Below are 26,572 nucleotides of genomic sequence, written 5' to 3'. Positions count from 1 at the left end.
GGTCCACAGGTGTGAGCTGAGAGAGACAGATGTTGTTGGAATTTTTGGTGGATGACATGGCACTCTGCATATCCTAAACATGAATCTTGGTTTTGTCCTTAGACTTTGCACATGCTTGATGCTGAATGCACCACTTTTATCTTTTGATGGATTGCTGCTGAAGACATCAGATCTTTTGATTTCATGAGTATGACAGAATTCAGTTCCTGAGGAGGTGCTCCAGTATTATGGCCACTTGATGTATTGTGCTCTGAGACCAATAACATGTCAGGAACTTTTTAAAAAATGGTGTAACATTCTCTGTTGTGGGTGGCATGGCTTTGATCTAATACCCTCATAGCCTATTTGATGATTCTCCTCTTAGGACTTGTCATAAATGCCCCAAGACATCTTACGCCATCATAGAGTCATAAAATATCATAGAGTTGGGCTAATAAATTGCCACCAGCACCAGATCTGTTTACACCATAGCCTGGACTCCCTAAAGAGTCTTTTTGTCCTACAGGTCACATTCAAATCAAATAGCCCTTTTCCACGTTCATAAATTGATGGAGGCAGACTTGTCAAAGTGAAGTGTGCTAAGCCCCAAACTTGTGTGTTGTGTATCGTTTTTTTAATGATAGGAAGGTAAAGAATATATGATTAATTCTTTACTTTGGAAGACATATTTGATTTTACCACTGGCACAAGAACATTTCCACCGATGAGGCAGGTCTGTATCATTTCTTTCCCTTTGTCTCCTACGGTCTATATCCTCTATAGATCATTTGCCTTGTAAAAGTCTCCTATGTTTTCACACTCTTTGGACATCCACTTTGATAATATAATATCATTAACATAATGGAATACTATGATAGTATGTAGCAAGTCAAGATTTTCCAGGGTTTTTGGACTATATTATGATGGGGTTAGTGGTAGGGTATAGCTAATTTAGTCCTTAGTGTATGCTTGACTTTCTCACATGAACACAGACTGCCCCTCTTGCTTGAGAGGAATAGAAAATGCATTTGCCATGCACAACATACTAGAGACTATATCAATCTGCTAGGCATCACAACTGCAAATGGAACTAGAACTCTTTGAATGTGTGGAATCTCACTGTTCCCCTCTGCATCTGTTAGGTTTATGTGGTTCCAAAGTGATGACCTAAGTGGAGATATGAAGGGGATCACCACCCTTGCATAAGGTAATTTATGGAGGTCGTAATCATTGCCTTCTTCAAAAAATGAAATTATTTTTTATGTTTGTAACCATTGCAAGGGAAGTATATTTCAGTAATTTCACTAGATCTTTTCTACTCGCTCAAAATACCAAAGAACAAAGGTGGCCATTCTGTCAGTCCAAAGTATGCCCATTCCAATTATAAATTAGGCACTGAATACATTACCAAGTGTGCCCATGTATCTGGTGAATTCATCACGCACAAAGACTCAAAATTATATTGCATTTAGTGCTTGGGCCTCTGCTATGGTTTGAATATTCATCCCAACTTAAATTCATGTTGAAATTTAATCCCTGATGTGCCAAAAATATTTTTGTTTCTTGTGAATTACTCCGTTTCAAGTGCTGTGTTATAAGCAACAGAAAACAGAGTAGGACAGAAAATTGGTATGGAGAGCGGGGTGTTGCTGATAACAAATATATGAAAATGTGGAAGCAGCTTTGAAATTGGGTAAAACAGGCTGAAATAATTTGGAGGAGCAAACTAGATTCTATTGAGGGCATAGGAGATAACAAGACAAGAGAAAGTTAGGAACTCCTTAGAGATATGTTAATTGGTTGTGACCAGAATACTGACAGAAATGTAGACAGGAAAGGCCATTCTGACAAGGTTTGAAATGGGAATGAGAAATAACATATTTGAAACTGGAGTAAAGGCTATTCTTGTCATAAATTGGCAAATAACTTGCCTGAATTGTGTTCATGCCTGAGGGCATAGTGGAAGAAAACTAAAGAGTGATGATCTAGGGAACTGGACGAAGAAATGTGATTCAGGAACAAATAAATAATTTAAAGACATCATTTATAGTTCAAAGGGAAGCATGGTGGTAAGACTTGGACAACTCTTAACTTGGTCATATTAAGAGTAAAAAAAGCATGCTTAGATGAGAAAACCATAGGTGTGACTCAGCACCTGTTTTCTAAAGAAATTATTAGCAGTTCCAGAAGGGAACTAGGTACTATTCCCAAAGGCAATGGTAGAAAGACCCAGAAGGTATTTTAGAAATCTTAGACGCTACCCCTTCCAATACAGGCCAGAGGCGTAGGAGGGCACAAAGGTTTCAGGCCCAGGGCACTCGTCACAGGCCAGGCGCCTAAGACTGCCTCAGGACTCCGATCCTTTCACTCTAGCACAGTGCTCAGATGCCACTAGCTCAAACACCCCTAGGTGAAGGTACAAATTATCAATCTTGGTGGCACCCAAAGCAAGAGCTGTGGAGGCTTGGAAACCTCCTCCCAGATTTTAAAGGATGTCATAGAAAACCTAAGGAACCACGCAAAGATACTTTTTGTGGGTAGAGACAGAGAAGAAAGCCCCCATTAGAGCAATACCAAGAGGAAATGTGAGGTTGGGAATGTCACAGCTAATTCCCATTAGGTCCATGCTTAGTGGAACTATGGGAGTAGAATCACCACCAGGACATCAAAACTAAAAAGTCATTGGCAGCATGCATCACCTGTCTGAGGAAGCTTTAGGCACCAAATTGTAACCCTATGAGCAGTCTCATGCATTGTACCAGCAAACCTTAGGGGCAAGGCCTTGGGAGCCTAACTCCTGGAGGTGGCACATGGATGGAGTCAAGAGAGATTATTCTCTAATTTTAAGATTTAATATTTTCGCTGCTGGGTTCAACTTACTTAGACCCTGTTATTCCTTTCTTTTTGCCTAATGTTCCCTTTTGGAATGGGAATGTGTGTCTTATGCTTATACCACCATTGAATCTTGGAAGTAGATAACTTATTTTGGTTGTACAGTCTCACAAGTGAAACTCTAGGCTTTGGATTTTTAAGTTGGTGCTGGAACGAGTTAATTAATTTGTAAAGAAAAGAGGTTTAATTGGTTTATAGCTCCATAGGCAATACAAGCATGGCTCTAGCATTTTCTGTTGAGGGCCTCAGGAAGTTTTTAATCATGGCAGAAGGCAAAGGGGAGCAGGTGTGCCACATGGCAAGAGCAGGAGCAACAGAGCAAAGCGGGGGAGATTCCAGACTTTTAAACAACCAGATCTCATGTGAAGTGACTGAGCACTAACTCACTTATCACCAAAGGGATGATGCCAAAGCATTCATAAGGGATCCTCCCCCACGATCCAATTACCTCCCACTAGGCCCCACCTCCAACATTGGGAATCACATTTCAACATGATATTTGGAGGAGATAAACGTTCACGTTATATCACATGGATAAATGGGTTAATGATTCATGGGTTATCACGGGGGTGGGACTGATGGCTTTATAAGAAGAGGAAGAGAGAACTGAGCTAGCACACTCAGCCCCCTCATCATGGGATGCCCTGATCTTGGGATTCTGAAGAGTCCCCACGAGCAAGAAGGCTCTCAACAGATATGCCCTCTTTACCTTGGACTTTCCAGACTCCAGAAATGTAAAAAAATGGATTTTATGGCCGGGCGCAGTGGCTCAAGCCTGTAATCCCAGCACTTTGGGAGGCCAAGATGGGCGGATCACGAGGTCAGGAGATCGAGACCATCCTGGTTAACACAGTGAAACCCCGTCTCTACTAAAAAATACAAAAAACTAGCCGGGCGAGGTGGCGGGCGTCTGTAGTCCCAGCTACTCGGGAGGCTGAGACAGGAGAATGGCGTAAACCCGGGAGGCGGAGTTTGCAGTGAGCTGAGATCCGGCCACTGCACTCCTGCGCGGGCGACAGACCGAGACTCCGTCTCAAAAAAAAAAAAAAAAAAATGGATTTTATTTCTTATAAATTACTCACTTTCAGGTATTCTATTATAAGCAACAGAAAACAGATTAAGAGAGCTCTCTACATTTCCACTCTGACATGGGAGCCATGATATTGCTTTGTGTCTTCAGTTATCATTGAAGTACAGGTGGACACAGTGTACAACAGGTTTTTGTACGTTTTGTATGTTTTAGTGCTGTAAATTTCCTGCTATATGTTTACCTGAGTAAAAGTTTATAGATCACTTTGTGGAAAGAATAGCAGAATTATTATTGTGTATATTTTCCATCTTGTTCCAGTATCTCTCCTCAGAGCCAGCCTTCTCTTTGGTCTATGGGCTTCTGGGCTGAGAACTGGTTCAAATCTGAAGACTGGGTGAGGGATTATGCCAGTTCATTGGGAAGGCTGCTACTGCTTCCTAATCATTCATCTTGGATTTACTGTGGCTGCTACATAAAACAGTATCTCTTTTGAGCTACTGTGTCTCTTATCCCTGCGAACTCCATGTCCATTTAATATCTCCATAGTTCTCCATGGGTCAAGCCTTTCTAACTGCCAGTTGTATATCTCTACTCATTATGATAATTAGATTCACCTGGTTTCATTTGATTAAACACCACCACTTGGTCACTATTAATTCTTTGAATCTTATCTTGTCTATTACTATTAGGGTAGCCAGTTCCTAAGCCGCATTTCTTCTCAACAGTCATTGCTTACAAAAAATAGCCATCACTGAGCTCCTTAATAATACTTGCTATTCTCTCACCAGTGTATTCCTGTGTCTTCACCTCTCTGTTCTATATAAGATCCAGATGAGTGAAGGCAGATGATGAGGGTTACGGCAAACACAGTGATTTTCCCTGACTATTCTACTCTGCGGGATGGGGTGACTTCACTGCAGCAAATCAATGCACATGATAGGCAGTTATTGATTTTATGAATGTGTTCTTTTAGATACTCAGCAGGGAGAATCAAAAGCAGTTTGCCTTTCAATGCAAGAAAAAGAATTAAAGGAGCAGTGGCTCATCCCTGTCTAGCCTGAAGATTATTTTAACTATCCTTCTATGATATACAGCAACTTTGATTGTCATGACATTCCACATAGCAACATATAGGTCCTCTAATTTGATGACATTTCAAATCGTTCTAGTGAAAACAATCTGTTGTTACTCAGATGTCCATTAGATGTACTGGACACTCTATAAAGATACATTCCAAGCCAGAGAGTGAAAATAAATCCCTGACCACTCTATAAGATATTTTCAACACATGGAGTGAAAATAAACCCCAAAATTGTTCAAAGGAGTTTTAATACATTGACTTTTTATGGGTCTGTTGTCTTGAGTATTCAAGGGGATTGCTTCTAAGTAAAATTATGAATGGCATTAACAACCCAGTTTGTATTAGACAGCTACTTTACTTTTCAAAAGTTTCATGGTTAGAAAGATTACCTACTTCTAGGCAAAAATGTCAAATTCTTGAAAGCAGTTGCCACTCCAACATAATAATTAAAATATCATACTAGAAAGTCACAAGCTGTCATGGTTTTGTTATTCTAATCTTAAAAGTCCTCATTCACAAGCTAATATTGAGTCATGTCAGGGAAACTAGGAACCCAAACATCCAACGATGCCTCAGTGTGAAAGCTGCTTCTTTTTGTCAGAAGATCCCATCTAGAAAATTATCAGACTCATACACTTGTAGTTCAAAGTAGTCATTAGGGATACACTTCTCTACATGAAGCCCTTCCTGATCAATATAATTTCTTTTTATACTTATGGGATGAGGAATTACAAGCATATAGCATATCAATTGCAACCATATATTCTCAGGTAGAAGGAATAACAGATTTTAAATGGATTCAAAAGGTCCGGTGTAAGATCATTTTTATATGTGTTACTCTGTATGTAATGAGCCTTTCTACTGAGGCTACTTTTAAGATTTTCTCTTTATTACTGGTTTTGAGCAATTTGATTTTAAGGTATTGTGGTGTCGTTTTCTTCGTATTTCCTAACCTTGGATTTTGTTGAGCTTTTTGGATGTGTGAGTCATAAAGTTTTGCTGTCTGGCTGATGGGAACAAGCATTATACCCAGCCCTTATGTCTAAAAATATTATCTCTAATCCACTAGAGTGGTTCTAATCAGAGCTTTCAGTAGTATTTTTCAAATGTTCTGATCAGTACTTAATAAATGACAAAGGTAGCCCCTCTGAATATTTGAATATCTCTCTGTGTGCACCTTTCTCCTCTCCAATTACAGTGTTCTGTGAATTTTAGCTGCCTTGTCCTATCCAGATTTTCTGCTCCATTTTCTCTACTAAAGGTGTCCCATGGGCTTTTCCTGTTATTCCTTCCAGATAGCATCCAGGAAATTCTCTCAGGGTAGCATGTTTGGGTGATTATAGGCCTCACCTCATTGGCTTCCCATGTCTTTAGGATCACTGATCTTCAGGGACTCTGTTACATTTGGTTGTTTCAGGAAGCAAAGTAAATCTGGGTCCAGCTATTCCACCTTGGCAAGAAGTAGAAGTATAACAGGATTTCAACTGTGAAATCCTGTTGATTTCACAGTTGAAATCCTGTTGTATTTTAAGTTCCTGACAATTAACTATCTTTTATACTCAAGATTGCTGCAACCTTTGTTAATCTTTTGATTTTTTTTTTTCAGTGAATTCTATGGTTAATTCCAGCAAGCCTGAAATTAGCCTGAGCTCCTTCATTAAAACGTAATTTGTATCTGAATGCCAATGACCCTTGGTAAAGACATAAAATATGCTGATTAACATTGTACATAGTAACCATGGGTCTTAGAAAATTTGGGGTGATATTTACTAGCTTATCTGTATTGTCTGTAGACTACAGTGAGATCATTTACATCTATTCTCAGTGAGAACACCCCAGGATTCTGCATTGAAGAGCAGAATCTTATACAGTAAGAAAATTCCTTCTGACGTGTGTCATGAATATCAATAGTTCTCCATTCTGGAGAGAAAACTCAGTATGGTCCTTACAAAGGGAGAACAACTGGAATTGCACCTAGCCTCTTCTTACTGCTTAGTTTGAAGAAACCTGTGGCTGTTTTGCATACCCTTAGTGTAATGTTGTTTATTGTATTGCTTTTGGCAATTACCTGGCTATTTGTAAGGACTTTCATCATATGTCTTACAGCTTTTTTTTTTAAGCATTAATCAGTTGCTTTCTGGGAGGCTCACATTGCTGATACTCTGCTTGAGATTTGGCAAAAGCTTTGAGAGGAAATAACATGCTGTGTTTCAGAGTACCTTTCCGAAAATGCTTTCTCCTCTTTAAAATCCCAGTCTCCGTGGAAATCCTGAACCGCTTATTTTGCATCCCCAGCTACTAGAGAGTACTTCAAACTTCTTGTTATTTTTTCAGCTTCTTCTATGTTTTCTTTACCCATGAATCAACAAATGAGCTAAAATTTAAAAACAACAACAACAAACAGAAGGTAAGTGTGAAGTTCTCATTTGTGTGCTACTTTTTTGTTCAGGTAATTTTGACTTTCAACCTGCCTGTCCCAGTTGTTCCTCAGTGACTTTTTAACACTTTCTGCATGTATTTTCAACTTTGTAGTTTTTGTTTGGGTTTGGTTTTTGGTTTTTTTAGATGGAGTCTCGCTCTGTCGCCAGGCTGGAGTGGCACGATCTCGGCTCACTGTAACCTCCGCCTCCCGGGTTCAAGCAATTCTCCTGCCTCAGCTTCCCCAGTAGCTGGTATTACAGGCACACACCACGATGCCGAGCTAATTTTTGTATTTTTAGTAGAGACGTGGTTTCACCATGTTAGCCAGGATCATCTTGATCCCCTGACCACGTGATCTGCACTTCTGGGCCTTCCAAAGCGCTGGGATTACAGGAGTGAGCTACTGTGCCCCACCAGCTTTGTAGTTTTTATAGTGTAAATGTTAGTATGATATGGTGTACATTCTAATTACTGATATTGAAATACCTGAGGTGCATTTTAACATCTTATATAGTGGACTGAAATTACAAAGCATTCTTACCACCATATTCAAATGTAAGTTTCAATATTTACACTCTAATGTGGTGGCTGCTAGACAATGTGGGTATGTATATTTAAATTCATTAAAATTAAAGTACAAATTTTATTGCTCAGTTGCATTTACCACATCTGGCTAATGGCTACTTTTTGGATAGTGAAAATATAAAAGGTTATTTTGGACAGTTTCAGACAGCTCATACAAGACTTGCCAGAATAATGGCACCAAACTTTTCTTCCAATTTTGGTAATCACACTCACAGCTAACAAATCATTCGGAGGTAAAATACTGGTAGAAAGAGAATCCTTTTTAAGACAAAGAGAATCCTTTTTAAGACTCAGAATGCTGTGAGTACATTATTCCAGCCCTACCACCTATAAGCCAAATGAGATGTGCTTAAAATTATTTGCAGAACTTCTACTAGCTATATGGGTCCCATGTTGATAACTAAATAATGTAATGTTTTTGTGGCTTTACTACAAATCTATTTGAGTTCTATTGAAACCTGCAGCTTTCCATAAGCTAGAAACCCAAATCCTGGGGTCAGGGGTAGGTTAAAGCAGCATGTAACCTCCAATTAATGAAGTATTCTGGTTCCTCTTCTCACATGGTATACACTTACCTGCTTTTATTTGTCTGATCTACAGTCTGATAATCATTTTGTATATCTGTTCCATTTATAATTCATAGTAACATATACATTAGAATTTCAGTACTCAATATTTTAAAATTATTTTTGTTTACTTCATATTTCACTGCTTTTGGCCTGGAGCAAAGTTATTTTTCAGAGCACACACTGATAAGGCGATGTTAATCAAGTGTCTTGTGTACTGCATAGCTCTGCTATTCTTAGCATGATGATTTTGAACCGTGGCACAAAAAACTTCAACTCTTTTGTCTTTCTTTAAAGTGTATTCCCAATTACCATATCTACTACAATTTTCAAGAGTTTACCTAATTCTGAAAAGTTTGGATACATATTATTTAAGTTCCTACTGTTTTTCCATATATTATAGATTCAGTGAGTTTTGCATTTCCGTAATCTCTCTTCATGCTTAACTTAGTATGTTACCAAAACACCAGGAGTTCTGTCTAGCTCCTGCTGCTTGCCGTGCAGAAGCCAATGACTGAGACAACGAGTATCGCCAAGGAAGAAGGGTTAAATTGGGCGTTGCCTGAGGCGATTGGAACTCAGTCTCAAATCCATCACCCTGGCTAACTAAAACTAGGGGTTTATATAGCAGGAAAGAAATGTAACAATGTTTAAAAAACCAGGAATTAGGGAGGGGCAAGAAAGCAATCATGAGGAATGAGGGGTCTGGCATCTCATTGCCTGGATGTGATTATCTGGTGAGTTTCAGTTCTTTGTAACTTTTTTTTTTTTTTTTTTTTTTTTTTTTTGAGACGGAGTCTTGCTCTGTCGCCCAGGCTGGAGTGCAGTGGCCCGATCTCAGCTCACTGCAAGCTCCGCCTCCTGGGTTCACGCCATTCTCCCGCCTCAGCCTCCCGAGTAGCTGGGACCACAGGCGCCCGCCACCTCGCCCGGCTAATTTTTTGTATTTTTTAGTAGAGACGGGGTTTCACCGTGTTAGCCAGCATGGTCTCGATCTCCTGACCTCGTGATCCGCCCATCTCGGCCTCCCAAAGTGCTGGGATTACAGGCTTGAGCCACCGCGCCCGGCCAGTTCTTTATAACTTTGAGATGCCTCAGGGATCCTTTCTGAGGAGGAAATTCAAGATAAAACAAATATAAGTTTCAAGCTTTAAGACAAAAAGGTCAACTTTTATGTTTATCCAAGAGATTATCTATGGATTATTGGGTCGGTTTCAAATATCTGACTGTGTTGTTTATTTTTTTAAACATGTAAAACCCTTTCTTAAGGCTATTGGAGTGCCTAATACTGTCTATGAAAACAATAGTTACAATCTTAACCATTTCTCATCTGTTTTACCTTCAAGTATTTGTTTATATCGCAAAAAATATAATTAGTTTTGGATTTCACAACCTTTATATCCTAGAATATTACTTTCCTAAAACAGCCATGTTTTTCATATCTTCTATATAAATTGCTATGTTGGTAGTTTCATACCATAAACCATATTTAATTAATTGAGTTATTCATTCATTAACTTGTACCCGCAATTATTAAATTTAGTATTTATATTGCCTTCACTGAGAAATTGTGATTTTTTTGTTTTTATATTAAATGCTCTGTGCTCACACAAAATGTAAAATTGTTATTTGCTTTAAACATGTATTTAACATATTTTCCATTGTAATATGCAGTTACTCCTAATCCCGCAACTCAGGAGCAAAGGAGTTTTGGTTTATTATTGCTCTGATTTTTCTTCTTTGTCTTCGTCTTTCTATCACTGTTTTTTATAGGTTTGATACTGTTTTACACTATGGGATAACACTTAAGGATGGTTTCTAAATGACATTCTGATGTCCACGTTATAGTTCATTTTTATTTGTGTCTGTATAATTTCTGAATTTCTTAAGTTATTCATACTGTAGTTTTCTTTTTTGATTCAACTGTTCTTATGATTCATGTACATTCTTTAGCATGCCTATTTTTATGTCATTTCATCAATGTAGTAATCATTTATTAGAAATATATATACTGTTGTTCTTATAGACTTTTTGAAATTAAAAAAATAAAGCACATTAGTTATGTCAAAAACAAGTATTCTGTAATAAATTATATATAGTTTTTATGTATAGAAAATCTAACTTTGAAACATACTTTAGTTATTGCTTTGAATATATTTGATATTTCTTCTCTAGTATACCGTTTTGTTTTTAAAATTCTTCATTTCATTTTTTTTTACAAATCAGGATACTATTAATATAATTTTTCTTCTTATTTTCTGATATAAAATGTCATTGTGTAAAATTATAGTTATATTTCTTGATATCTCTATCTGTAGACAGGTAGACAGAAAAGTATTATTTTTCTTCAGGCTCAGTGGTGAACCATTATAAAAGTATTACTTAAATGGACATTATTAACATAAAATGTTTCATTTACAGAAATTAATAATTAGTTTTTGAGAGCACTGACATTATTTAGGTTTTACAGAGAGGAGAACCAGGTCATCTATGAGCTCCTGCACATCTTGTTCATGATAGACTTGATTATAAAAATCTTTCAGAAATTATATTTAATGACTAATGAAATTAGCCAATAATTAAGTTACCACTTAATGGTTGTCATAAAAATGGACAGATGCTACATTAATTTGCCATTTGTGCATTATAAGAATCATTTAATTGCTAATACATGATCAAGTTTGCACTAGAGAATATTTAGAATGAATATGGTTCCTAACTAGAAAATTATGTGTCACATGTTATAGAAAAACTGCATAAGATGTTAAATGTATTAAAACTAAAATAATAAAACTAAAATAATAAAATAGTAAAGATTGAGAATAATGATGACCTTTATCTTGACATGTTTGGTTGAGCAAAAGTTAAAGCATAAAATGTTTACTTTTCCTATAGGTTGGCAAGAAGCACTTTATTGAAAAAAACAGTTTATGAGTTTGAGTTCTATTATAATAGCAGTTCCCTTATACTTTTTATTAAATTATTCAATGTCCATTATTTATATTTAAATATATGCCATTTTTAGTTTAGAAGTAATACAAATATGTTTTAAACACTAATAATTTGCCTTATGTAATTAAATTTAATTGCTTTATAAGGACTGTTTAAAAAATTATGTTAGATTAAATTTTTAAACCTGTATGTGTTACCACAGAATCAATAACTCACGCTGCAAAATGAATCTGATTGACCTGTTGGTAAGCACGTTTATTGTTGACTTCTGCACAAAATATTTGTATGATAGTAAATAATATGCTTTACACGTGCAAAAAATTATCTTGGAAGCCATAATTTCTACCCTCTTTTGTCTTTTTTAACTTGTGAAATTAGGAAAAGTAAATTTATCTTTCATGAATGCCAAAATTGTACTCAAGAAGGTAAAAATTCTGCTTCAGAGGGTATGTTACTCACAAATGCTGAACTTTTTTTGTGTGTCCACAATTAGTACAGAGTTCTTCATATTAAACATTATTACATAACTCTAAAGGCTTGTGGATTGAATAAAGACCAAATTAAATTTCTCTTTTAGGTCAATACTGAGTGTATGGCATCAGTGTATAGTTGTAAAAAGGTTCCATGTTATTTTTAAACTCAAAAGATTCCCTTACAATATAATATATGATTTGGGGATCTTAGTACTATGAAATATTTTCAGTAACAAATGCTCAACTCTAGGTCTGTTTCACAAAATTCCTGTTAATTTTATCCACATTATTCACAATAACATTAGTTAGTTAAAATAACAAATATTATATTAGAAGTAAACGTTTGTGATACAAATTTTCACAGTAACATTGTATTCAAAGTAAAATGACAAAAATAAAAGAATGCATTCAAAGTAATTACACAATTGAGAATAATTAGAATATAAAGTAACCATTACGTGATTGCTAGTAATCCTTTCAAATATTAATGGATCTATTTGCATATGCGCCAAGTTAAATGCAAAAATCTTATTTCCCTGACCTCCCCATAAAATTTATCTTTGCCTTTCATTTGGTATTTATTAGTTAGATTCTCCATGTATGCTGAGAAGTAGAAAAAGGAACGCTTACTTTTTCCAAACTTGCTAACTGAAGTTTCAGTACTCTATAGCTTATTCTAGTTCTAAATATCTTACACATGAACTGACTGATGGCTTAAAAATAAAGTTACCCAATTTTACAACATTAAGATTTTTGATTATTTAAAGTGGTAAATGATCAGAAAGATGATTGCAGAATATTACATCTAAACCTAAATGTAAACTCAAAGCTCATATTATCTCCCTGTAAAACATTCTTAGAATGAAGTTGTGAGATTTTTCAACCTAAACTATCCTTTGTATTTAAAACAGCATGGGACTGGTAACAAAAGAGATATATACACCAATGGAACAGAACAGAGGCCTCAGAAATAACACCACACATTTACAACCATCTGATCTTCGGCAAACCTGACAAAAACAAACAATAGGGAAAGGATTCCCTATTTAATACATGGTATTGGGAAAACTGACCAGCCATATGAAACTGGACCCTTTCCTTACACCTTATTTTTATATAAAATCATATATATAAATTTTTAATATATTTTATATAAAATCATATATATAAAATCATATATACAAATTTATATATAAATTTTATATAAAATCAACTCCTTAAATGTAAAACTTAAAGCCATAAAAACCCTAGAAGAAAACCTAGGCAATACCATTCAGGACATAGGAATGGGCAAAGACTTCATGACTAAAACACCAAAAGCAATTGCAACAAAAGCCAAATTGACAAATGGGACTTAATTAAACTAAAGGATTGTGCTCAGCAAAAGAAACTATCATCAGAGTGAACAGGCAACCTACAGAATGGGAGAAAATTTTTGCAATTTATCTATCTGACAAAGGGCTAATATCTAGAATCTACAAAGAACTTAAACAAATTTACAAGAAAAAAACAAACAACCCCATCAAAAAGTAGGCAAAGGATATGAACAGACAGTTCTCAGAAGAAGACATTTATGAGGCCAACAAACATATGAAAAAAAGCTCATCATCACTGATCATTAGAGAAATGTAAATCAAAACCACAATGAGATATCATCTCACACCAGTTAGACTGGCGATCATTTAAAAGTCAGGAAACAACAGATGCTGGCATCGATGTGGATAAATAGGATTGCTTTTACACTATTGGTGGAAGTTTAAATTAGTTTAACTATTGTGGAAGACAATGTGGCAATTAATTCCTCAAGGATCCAGAAGAAATACCATTTGGCCCAGTAATCCCATTACTGGTTATATACCCAAAGAATAATAATCATTCTACTATAAATACACATGCAAATGTATGTTTGCTGCAGCACTATTTACAATAGCAAAGACTTGGAACCAGCCCAAAAGCCCATCAATGATAGACTAGATAAAGAAAATGTGGCACATGTACACCATGGAATACTATGCAGCCTGAAAAAGAGTGAGTTCATGTCCTTTGCAGGGACATGGATGAAGCTGGAAACCATCATTCTCAGCAAACTAACACATGAACAGAAAACCAAACACTGAATGTTCTCACTCAAAAGTGGGAATTGAACAATGAGAGCACAGGGACACAGGGAGGGGAACATCACACACTGGTGCCTGTTGGGGGTTGGGGGCAAGGGGAGGGAGAGCATTAAGACAAATACCTAATGCGTGTGGGGCTTAAAACCTAGATGATGGGTTGATAGGTGCAGCAGACCACCATGGCACATGGATACATGTGAGAGGTGACAATGTGCTAGCAACCCTCACTCTTGGCACCTCCTCGGCCTCAGCATCCACTCTGGTGGCACTTGAGGAGTCCTTCAGCCCACCACTGCACTGTGGGAGCCCCTCTCTGGGCTGGCCGAGGCTGGAGCCGGCTCCCTCTGCTTGCTGGGGAGGTGTGCAGGGAGAGGTGCGGGCAGGAACCATGGCTGCGTGTGGTGCTCACAGGCCAGCGTGAGTTTCAGCAGGCACTGGCTTGGTGGGCAGCACACATCCAATGACAGGATGTTAAAAATTTCCTAGCCCAGTAAGTATAAAATGTTATCACTTTAATTTTAATTTGCATGTATCTAACGGCTAGTAAATGTAGTGGCCTGTAATAAATTAATTACCAGCTGGGCGCGGTGGCTCACACCTGTAATCCCAGCACTTTGGGAGGCCGAGGTGGGCGGATCACGAGTCAGGAGATCGAGACCATCCTGGCTAACATGGTGAAACCCCGTCTCTACTAAAAATGCAAAAAATTAGCCGGGCGAGGCGGCGGGCGCCTGTAGTCCCAGCTACTCGGGAGGCTGAGGCAGGAGAATGGCGTGAACCCGGGAGGCGGAGCTTGCAGTGAGCCGAGATCGCGCCATTGCACTCCAGCCTGGGCGACTAAGCGAGACTCTGTCTCAAAAAAAAAAAAAAAAAAAAAAAAAAAATTAATTAATTACCAAATGTTTTTTCAATTTTAGTTTTATTTGTTAGTTTTATTTATTATTTATGTTTTATTTATTAGTTATGTTTTATTACCCTCATCTCATGAATTTTAATTAGTATTTAATTAGTATTTTATTGTTCTTCTATTCCAGTTATGTTCTATCTTCATTGTCCTTGATTATTTAATCCAGGTTATTTAAAAATACATGTGATATTTATATATTTCTTGTGTGTCAGTCTTTTTAATAAGAGCTAACAACCGCTGGGTGTGCATTCAGTGCTAAGCATCATTCCTGCTGGCAGTGTTAAATTTTATATATTGTATTGCAAAATATATAGCCTCTGTAAGATAAATAGTACTTATATATCCATTTTAAAGTCAAAGAAATTGCATTAGAGAAAAATTAAGCAACATGCCCTGGCTGCTGTGTCAATGAATAAGTAATTTGTTCCTAAGAAGTCTGATTTCAAAATGTCCTCTTTATAAGACCTTATGGTATATTATGACTCATAACAAATTTATACAATTAGTCATAAACATTTATTCCAGGCAAACTATATTGTCAAATAAAATATATACATATGGGGCCGTAATCAAGCCAGAACAAACATAAAAGACACGAAAAATGTTGCAGATTTAAGAGACTTACTTTCTTGGGTGCCTAATGTTATAACACTGCTCAACCTTCAACCCACACTTCAAGCAATGGGAAGTTCTTAATAAGGAATTAATCAAACATAAAGAAAAGCAGATCTTTCCTTACGGAAGCCTGCATGAGATAAGGTGATAAAAGCTGTAAGTGGACTGGTGCTATAAGTCAGGCACTCTCAGGGATCACCTTGAAAGACAGTTAAAGTGAGACATGTACAACCTAACAGCTTGAGATGCAGGCCTTATTTCCATTTCCAGGAAATAAAGTGTTTCAAGGTCATAATCAACACAGTTTATGATCAATTCGAAACGCAATGTTTGACTGACCATCACAGTCTGAAGACTGATACTGGATAACTTTCTCTGTTTATCTCCTGTTGGATATATGAGAGGAATGTGTGTTTTCAACTGATCAATTACCAACTTCTTTTGATCAAATCCAACCTGCCTGATACAACCTGAGTACCCAATAAAGTGCAGCAATAAAACATGTTAACACTCAATTATTACACACTTTCAAGGAAACCTAGCCTTATCCATGTGACAAAAATCATTATGGATTTGGATTTGCTTTTGCTGTCCTTCCTCTGTCAGACTTCAACAATATGTTATGGCCTTACTCATTGGTGCCTGCATAAAATTGCTTCAGACAAATCATGAATTCTTCACTTAGAAGGCTCTAGCCATGTAAAACATTAGAATCACCTACGGCCAAATAATATGGATTGCTACCTGAAAATCTTCTTGATGTTGGACTGCACATCTATTAGATGGGCTCTCTCAAACCAGTATACATGGTCAAAAGAAGAAAAAGGTTTAAGAGGAAGACATAAATAAATTATATAATTTTTTACCTTTTCCTACAAATTTCAGTTCTGCTCTTTTAGAGATTTTAGCCCTTGTGCTGGTTCCCCTTCTTCGGTAAGCAGATACTGTGGTAGAATCATGAGAGCAACAAGTTTTGCAGAGGAGATGCATGTGAAAGAAAGGAGGGAAAGAAGTATAATTGAGCAGGGAGGAACTCACATACAATGCAGATCTGGCACAGTCTCAGACAATCACATTGGATCTCCAAAGCATAAATGACGCGCTTAGAGGAGTCCCGTGTTTGACAGAAATGGTCATGCCCTAGTACCTTTGTGGTGTTCAGTTTTCAGGTGGGAGGCAGTTGATAAGAACATGGCCTCAGCTCAAACATTGTATGCACATCCCCAAAATGCTACTACTGAGAGCCATCAGATAGATTCTCTGTTTGCAGCTGAGTGGCACATTCTTTCTTTTTTTTTTCTTTTTGAGATGCAGTCTCCTTTTGTCGCCCAGGCTGAAGTGCAGTGGTGCCATCTCAGCTCACTGCAAGCTCCGCCTCCCAGGTTCATGCCATTCTCCTGCCTCAGCCTCCTGAGTAACTGGGACTACAGGCGCCTGCCACCACGCCCAGCTAATTTTTTTGTATTTTTAGTAGAGGTGGGGTTTCACCATGTTAGCCAGGAGGGTCTCGATCTCTTGACCTTGTGATCCACCCGCCTTGGCCTCCCAAAGTGCTGGGATTATTTCTTAAGAAGAATTTAAGCATAGAACCTCCATGACTGTCACCGGCACAAAGATATAATAAACATTAACTTAGATATATAATTGTGATTGTCATCTTGCCATATGGAGCTGATTCCATTTGTAAAAAGTCATAAATGAGGTTAGAGGATAATTAACATTTACAATAAAGTGTAAATAAAGAACTGCTTTAATAAATGAGGATGGAGAAGGGTGAGCAATTTCTGGAAGCTACCATATCCAGAGATGATTAATGAAGACTCTTAAACACACTAAAAAGAGAGATTCAAAGACTAAGATGCCATCAGAGTGTAAATGTTAGGGTCACTTATCTTGTCAAAATGCCTTGACCAGCTAAAATAGTAGTTGAAGTAGAGAGGAGCATAGACATAATTTTGGGGATTGAAGTCATATATATGGTCTATGACTTCAAAAGAAATCCCTCTACATAAAAACACACACACACATATACAGGCACATACAAGTTTGCATAAACGTTAGCATTCTTCTAACACATGGGTATCTGATGCCTAAATTTTTTCCAAAAAACATTTTTAGTATCTTTACTACGTGACAGACTGTGTGAAACAGCAAAACTAGATGGGGGGGAAAGACAATTATGGTCCTTATTCTCATTGTGCTTATAGTTCAAGGGAGAAAAGAGAACTTTGGTGGTGTCTCAGCTTATTTGTTTAATAACCATGAACTCCAATTATGTCTTGAGTAGTTAAATCCTAGGCATGAAAACTAAACTTTAGGACAATGAGTCCAATGTCACCTTTTCCTGGTTAGTAGTTACAGGATGGGTAAACATTTTCAGGGATGCATGGAGTGTCATCATCTTTAAGGGATGCTTGCTGTATGCATTTATAATTTCATTTTACATTCACTGTTTTTCAAAACTGTTTCTTCCTTTGAATTTTCTTTGTCATCCACTCTGTATTAGGTCTTCATTTTGTTAACCTTAGGCATTCTTAAATCAAACTGCCTGGAGATCAAGTCTACTCTCACTAACTGTGTGATGTTAGGCAAATTACTTAACTTTACGTGATCTCTTATCTGTAAAATGAGAATAGTACTGTACTGTGATTACTGACAGTACTCTCCTGAAAATTAAAGTAGGTATTGTATGGATGTACAAAAACAATACTTGTCACTTAGTAATTCAACATTATCATTTTTTATTATTAGTTATCACTTAAATTTTGTAATACCTTTCTAAATTTCAACACCTATCATCCATCACAGGTGTTTTTTTAAATTTTCTAGAACATGTTGACTTTTTCCATTTTTTCGCTCCAAAACTAAAATAGATCCCCATTGCTTGTATGAAATGGCATCTCATCTGCTAATATTAAAGGTTTTGAACAATGTGACCTCAATCCCTTTCCTTATTGTAGCATCCATAACCTCCATCCCCATTCTATTGTAACCAGTATAAAAGGAATATAATTGGATATTCCCATCTCTAATCCTTTAGTTATTCTCTCACTTTTTCCAGAAATCCCTTAACTATATATATGCCTATAGAAATCTGAGGCAGTTTTTATCTTTAACTAAAACTCCTCCTCCTTTGTGAAATATAATTAGGTTTTTCCTAAAGAAATAAATATAAAATTAATCTGTCTAAGAGAACATGTTTCATAATAGATTTATGCAAATGTCTTGCTACCCTACTGTGACTGTAAATGGCATATTGAGAGGAGCTCTAGTACCTTTGTAATAATGCATTACTAATGAATGATTAAATGGGGGATTTCAACTTGTTATTTCTACTCTCAAGTTTCAGTAGAATGTTGTACAACAGATCTCTTCAACTTATCCCTTCTATCTAACTGAAATTTTATAGGCTTTGATCAACATCTCCCCAAGCTCCCACTCCCACAATCATCCCAGCCCCTGGTAACTATCATTCAACTCTCTACTTCTATGAGATCAATATTATTTAGATTTTACATATAAATGAAATTATATAGTATTTGTTGTTTGTGCTTATATTAACTTAATGTAATGTCTTCCAGGTCCATCCATGTTGTCACAAATGACAGAATTTCTTTCTTTTTATTGTTGAATAGTATTCCAGTATGTATACATACCACATTTTCCTTATTTGTCTTGAATTTAAAATTTTAAAATATTGGGTTCAGTAATCTCTGCACTACGAATTAGCTGAATCTTCATAACTGGTCAGAAGCATGATCTTATAACTGCTTCCTTCAGCTCCTCATGCTATCAAATTTATCTGTCATCTATGTTTTATGTCTGATAAACAGAAAGTTTTCTATGAAAGGTATAAAAGTGGTTTTTTAAAAGAAATCGGTCAAATCGTCACCAATATCATATGAATCGTATTAAGGATTAAAAAGCACCTCATATATAGTGCTTAACTTTTGAAACTAATTGTTTATGATTCTTACTTTTTAAGTCACAAAGACATTTAAAATTCTTAATTGGTAAACAGAGTTGAATATTATGGAAAGTTGAACAATCAGCAAAAACAACTCATAATAAAATAGTTTTTGTTATATATACACATATATGTATATATTATATATATACATGGTTTTCTACTAACTGGAATATTTTGAAAGTAAGCAATAGTGAATAGAATGGGGTAGCGAGAAATAACTAGATGAATTTATAAACCAATGACATGACCAATAATTGTCGATGAATCTAATTATATTCCATGTATTAAAAAAAATCTCTAACATGAGGATAAGAACTTGATTACATGTGTTAAATAGTATAGTTAAATTTTCCTGTTTCTTTGAATGTTAATAAAGGAGATGACATATAACAGCATGGGAGTTTCTTCTCTTGTTATTTAATGTGCCAAGCTAATGTGTAAAGCCAACATTTCCTGTTTTGTCACATTAGCTATTTGTGTTTCATGATGCAAAATTGAGTTGCGTTTTACTACTTTGAAAATACTATTAAAATATATATCATTTTCTTACTACATTAGTTATTTGTTTCCCTTCATACATAGAATGTCATAGTTTTCTACCTATAACACAGTAGCTGCTACAAAGGCCATAGTGATTTTACAGGGAAGCTTTAAAAAAATAAAATCTAAAAAAAAGAAGTTATGAGACAGATGATATTATAGATAAACCAGAAGGGAAAAAATAAACAAAATCTGGAAGCTTTGCTTTGTTTATGACATGAAAAAATAACCATAAATCAGAATGATACTTGACAAAAACACTGCAGTTCAGTTTATTAATAGTTCTTAAATTCAATTTCAAATTATATGAACTAAAGTAATAATGTTTGAGATATGAATTGAAACTATGTTCAAAGTGAAGACTGCATGTACTTGACTATTAATGGGCAAATATGTAAAGAACATTGTATAAGCTACAACAACAGACGTATTTTGTTTGAAGACAGTAGCTGAATAAAAATTCATGGCAATAGAGATTTGTTTAGAATTTCAAATTGAATAATATGCCCAATAAGTATGACAAGGTAAATGTAGGAATGCACTTTATGATTATACAAATTAAAATTGGTTGTCATATAACGTTTTTATAAGTATTCATAGTTGTAATTGCAAGTGGCTAAGAACTTGTAAATTCATCATTTTGTCAAAACCATTTTTTTAGAAAATAATAATTTCTATTAAATACAAATATACTTATTACAAAATTTTCAAAAATCGTAAAATATAACGAATAAAATGTGTCATTTTTTCCAATAATTGCTGTGTTAAGTGAGTTTATTTTTGAAACTAGATAGTTAATAAAGTTGGTTTGAAATCTTTGTGTGCACATTTAACGTTTATGCGATACTGTTTTGTTTTTGTAAATTATACCTTTAAAAACATTAATTTATGTTTATAATATATTACATGTGTATCTACTTTCTCTCATGTCAACAGTCTCCATTCTTTTATTTTTATTTATTTATTTTTTTAGACGGAATCTCACTCTGTAGCCCAGACTGGAGAGCAGTGGCGCACCTCAGCTCACTGCAACCTCTGCCTCCCGGGTTCAAGCAGTTCTCCTGCCTCAGCCTCTTGAGTAGCTGGGATTACAGGTGCACGTCACCACACCTGGCTATTTTTTAGTAAAGACAGGGTTTCACCATGTTTGTCAGGCTGATCTCGAACTCCTGACCTCATGATCTGCCTGCCTCAGCCACCCGAAGTGTTGGGATTGCAGGCCTGAGCCACCACACCCAGTCAACAGTCTCCATTCTTAATGATGACATCATTACTTATTTGTTTTCTCAGCCATACATGTATTTTCATTATCTGAATAAAATATATTTACTTTAGTTTAATATTATTTTTACAGTTTATTTTTTCCCTAAGACTTATTTAATTAGGTATATAAGATCAAATTACAAATGTTTTACAGTAACTTGAAATAGTTTCTCTGTCTGTGTTATATAACCAATTAGATATAAAGGTGAGGTAACTTACTTTGCATTCAAATTTAGTTATTTTATTTTAAATTTAATTAGGTTTTATACTTGTATAAAATTTTAATGTGGACCCAAAGTCAATTTTTTAAAAAAGCTATCATTAAAGAAGTCTAATATCTATTATAGTACTCTCTACCTTACCTTCTCCCATTTTATTTCATGATTCATCTTGCTATATTCTTATACATAATTGAATTTGTATTTCTAGCCTTCCTTTTGTAGATTAATGTTAGTGAACAAAAAAAATTCTTTATTTACATTTTTATTTCACTTAATGAAATATCCTGATGATATTTCATAATAGTATATATAAATATTTCTCCTTGTTTTTGTGGCTGTACTCTGTTGTGAGGAAAGTATCAAAGGCTGTTTGACTCATCGTCTAGTGGTGTACATTTGGGTTATTACCACCCTGCACTCTTTACAAATACAGTTAATGTCAATAAACCTGTATATATGCATCTTACACTTTTGTCACTGTATCTTTGGGATATATTTTTTAGAAGTGTGCTTGCTGAGTAAAAGTGTTTAAGAATAAATAATATTTCTAGATGTTGGCAGATTTTATTTCAGAATGATTGAACCATTTAGACATCCCAGAAATGATGTATATTTACTTTTCTATAGCTCACCAAGAGTGTATGTTGTTAAACTTGGATTTTTGCCATGCAAATAGGAAAGGAACAGTATTCATTTATTGTGAGAGAAGACATATTATTCTGTTTAGATCCTTTTTTTTTAACTGTTTAGAAACCTCAATTTTTTGTTGTTAGTAATAAAATGTTACCTTCTAAGGGCATTACTTTTTATGATAAAAGATGGTTAAAAATGGTTTCTACATGTAGAAATTGTCAGAGTTCAAAAGAGTGGTTTTAACTTATTCTTAAAACAATTATTAGGTTGGTGCCAAAGTGATAAAAAATATTGGCACAAACTACAATTACTTTTGCACCAACTTAATATCATTGATCTTCCATGTGCAAGTCACTCGTCTAGGTACTAGTAACAATGTGGTAAGCAAGATACAGTTCTTGCTCTCATGAGCAATGGAATGAGCCCTGGTTTGGTGAAACAAACAGGCAGTCAACAGGTCAAGAAGTGATCAAACAGAATAATTTCAAATATTAGTAACTACTAGTTTAGAAAAAGCAGAGATTGCTGGGGATGGGATAATGTTTAATAAAGAGCTTTCACTGATGATCTCTTTGAGGAAGTGACTTTGGGATTCAGACGAAAGAGAGAGAGGGAGAGAAAGAAAGCGAGAGAGAGAGCTATTTGATGTTGTTAAAGAAAAGCAGAAAGATACAGCAAATGTGAAGACCTGAAATCAGTAAAGAACTGGTCAGTTTGCTGCACACAAAGATGTTCCATTGGCTTTAAATGTCCCCTGCACTAGAGTGGCATGGATCAAATAAAAAAGGAGAGAGGTGGCTGGGCGCGGTGGCTCACGCTTGTAATCCCAGCACTTTGGGAGGCTGAGGCCGGTGAATCATGAGGTCAGGAGATCGAGACCATCCTGGCTAATATGGTGAAATCCCGTCTCTACTAAAAATACACTCACACACACAAAAATTATCCGGGCGAGGTGGAGGGCGCCTGTAGTCCCAGCTACTCAGGAGGCTGAGGCAGGAGAATGGTGTGAACCTGGGAGGCGGAGCTTGCAGTGAGCTGACATCAAGCCATTGCACGACAGAGTGAGACTCCGTCTCAAATAACAAAAAAAAAAAAAAAAAAAAAAAAGAGGAAGGTTCCAGATCATTCACCATTCTGAGACATATAATTAAGGTGCTTATTTCAATTCTAGGTTTACAGGAAGCTATCAGAGGCTTTTATAAGAGGGGAATTATAATTCATGCCCTTATAAAGATAATTCTGGCAATGATGTAGGGAACACACTGGAACTGCATGGGAACAACGTACACAGAGATGCCGACAAAAGGCTATTGCAAGAGTCCAGGTAAGAGGTGATGGCCCCATCAGTGTTCTTTCAGAAATTCCTGTAATGGTTCCCCAAAATCTCCATGAAATACAGTCCTGCTCCTCAAATTCTTTATGTTTTAAAACTGTTTATCAATAATACTGAGAGCTTATTAATGCTAGGCACAGTTCCAAGTATTTTACATGAGTTGATGCATTTAAACCTTCCAGTTTTATGAAATAGATAATCATATTACAGAAGTAATTGAACTCCAGAAAGGTTAACTAAATTGCCCAGGGTCATCCATCTGGAAGCAATGAGCATTTGAATCCAGATTGTCTTCACGCTGGCCTGGAATTTTTGTTGATGTTGTGTAGAAAAATTCTTGCCATTAAAAAAGTAGGTAGTGTTAAAATATATAATCACATTTAAAAATCACTCTAAGGATATATTGAAGAATGTAAATACATTAGCTCATTTCAATACTTATTTTACCTCTATTATTGGCCAGTTAAAATTAAAACATATTTTATTATAAGAGTAAAGTCATATGTCTTGAGAATGGTTAAATGAAAGTTTTTACTTATACTATAATTCATAAATACTGATGCAAAGGAATCAAATATAGACATTTCTGTCTTCAGTGAAAATACAAACATTAGACTATTTAGTTACATTTAAAATAATGTTCACAAAATGTGTTTAAACTAGATTTTTAAAAAGGTTTGGGGAAATGATTAGAATGATGAAAAAGTTACAGGCACATTATACTACTTGTAACTATAAAAGATGTAGTTACAGGTAGTATAAGGGGGCAGCCATGCTTTCTGCGGCTGGTTAGTTTGTGCTAAAGATAGGCATGCTAAACATTTGACTATGGCAGCATCATGACTTTAAAGGGAATTGAGACATGCAGGACTTCATGTACATTTCCTTTTGAGTGCAACAATATCACTCTCCAACACAGACACACTTTCACCTTTAAAAAGCTGTAAGTTGAAATGGCTAAAATGTTCACTGCTATTGTGAAATAATTAGTATATAAAACCAATTTTTAGAGCAAAGGAATTGTACAAATATGATAAATTATATTTAGTAATAAGTAATAAAATTAGTCAACATAAGATAAAGTTACTTTCTCTCATTTTCTGATGATTCGTCTTTGGAAACATGTTTGTTTATTTCCCACTCTGGGATCATTTTTACTCTGAATATTCATTAAGCAGGGTAATTTTTACTGCAGGACCATCACTCTTTTTCAGAGGACTCTGTTGTTGAAAAATAAATATTTGGTTAAAACCACAATGAGATACCATCTACCACCACTGGAATGGCTACCATCAAAACAGTGGCAAATAATAAGTGTTGGTGAGAGTGTGGAAAATGTAGAACCCTCCTACATTTCTGGTGGTAATGTAAAATGGTATAGCTGCTACAGGAAGCAGTTTGGTAGGTCCTCAAAATATTAAACATAGAATTGCCATATGGCCCAGAAATTTCATGTCCAGTTACGTACCAAAAGGACTTGACAGGTACTCAAATATTTAATCATATTGATTATTCAAATATTTATTCATATTCATATGAATAGTTCGTGCCAGCACTATTCATAAGAGCCAAAAAGTCAAAAAACTTAAACATCCATCAACCGATGAATGAGGAAGCAAAGTGTGGTATATATGTGCAATGGAACATTAGCCAACTATTAAAAGTACTACATAAAAACTACTACTATGTGCTAAAAGTAGGTGAAACTTGAAAATATGCTAAGCAAAAGAAGACAGAAACAAATGATCTTATATTGTGTTGTTTCCTTTATATGAAATATTTAGAATGGGCAAATCTGTACAGATGGAAAACAGATGGGTGTTTGTCAGTGCTGGAGGAAGGAGGGTGTAGGGAATGATTGTTTAATGATATGGGGTTTTCCTCTGGGGTAATGGAAATGTTTTAGAACCTCATAGAGATGGTGTTTGTACAGTATTGTAAATGTACCAAATGGCAATGAATTACACACTTTGAAATCGTCAATTTTATGTTACGTGACTTTCATCTCAAAACCAAAGAAAATATAAAACATATAAAATTTTATTTGTCAATAAGTAAATAAGAAAAAAATAACAGAGAAAGAAAATGAATACATAAATATTTGGCATAAAAATGAAATGCCATTTATTAGGTGCTAAAGTGTCTGTTTAATTAAAGAGTGTATGAATGGCCCATACCTTCACTTCTAGTAAAGAAACTGTAAACATTTTAATGGGACTCAAAACACTACAATGCGCTAAGACATGATAAAAATAATAAGATGTGATATAAATCAATACTGAAATGGTAAACTGAAGCCATTTTGTTTATAGAATTGTGTTTGTGTGAATAAAATCTCTGGATGAAATGTAGCAACACAAAGTACTATTATCATTTAACAATAAAAGATAATAATGAAGATGCCTGTGTGTATTAAACGAACAATCCCCAACCTTTTTGGCACCAGGGACTGGTTTCATGGAAGACAATTTTTTCCCAAATTTAGGGGAGAAAAATGGTTTCAGGATGAAACTGTTCCACCTCAGATCATCAGGCATTATATTCTCATAATGACCTCAGAAGCTAAATCTCTGGAGTTCACAGTTCACAGCAGGGTCGCATTCCTATGAGAATCCAATGCCATTGCTGATCTGACAGGAGGTGGAGCTCAGGCAGTAATGCTCTCTGAGCTGCTGCACACCTCCAGCCGTGCAGCCTGTTTCCTAGCAGGCCACCAACCCACTAATTCTAGTCCTTCCCATCTGAGTCACTTTATTTTTGGTAATAAAGAGTTTTGTTGTGGTGGTGGTGGTTGTTTGAGGCAAGGTATCACTTTGTCACCCAGCCTGAAGCTAGCTACTAATTTTTAAATTTTGTGTAGACATGGAGTCTAGCCATCTTGACCTGGCTAGTCTTGAACTCGCGGCCTCAAGCAGTTTTCCTGCTGCAGACTCCTAAAGTGCTGGGATTACAGGCATGAGCCACCATGCCCGACCACAAATGTGTTTCAATTGA

The 26,572-nt window shown here is 35.7% G+C and overlaps 1 long non-coding RNA gene across 1 annotated transcript in view; it reads left to right on the top strand.

Moving 5' to 3' along the window:
- Nucleotides 1–1,116: 1,116 nt before the first annotated feature.
- The window catches only part of LOC105481669 (uncharacterized), a 37,673-nt gene continuing 12,217 nt past the window's right edge, over nt 1,117–26,572 (top strand). The window contains exons 1-2 of the long non-coding RNA XR_011615113.1: nt 1,117–1,186; nt 7,317–7,389. This is a non-coding gene — a long non-coding RNA (uncharacterized lncRNA). The remainder of the gene's footprint in view (nt 1,187–7,316; nt 7,390–26,572) is intronic.

The sequence above is a fragment of the Macaca nemestrina genome, chromosome 16, assembly GCF_043159975.1.
Source record: "Macaca nemestrina isolate mMacNem1 chromosome 16, mMacNem.hap1, whole genome shotgun sequence".
NCBI classification, from domain to species: domain Eukaryota; kingdom Metazoa; phylum Chordata; class Mammalia; order Primates; family Cercopithecidae; genus Macaca; species Macaca nemestrina.
This window is presented reverse-complemented; position numbering and strand designations above follow the sequence as displayed.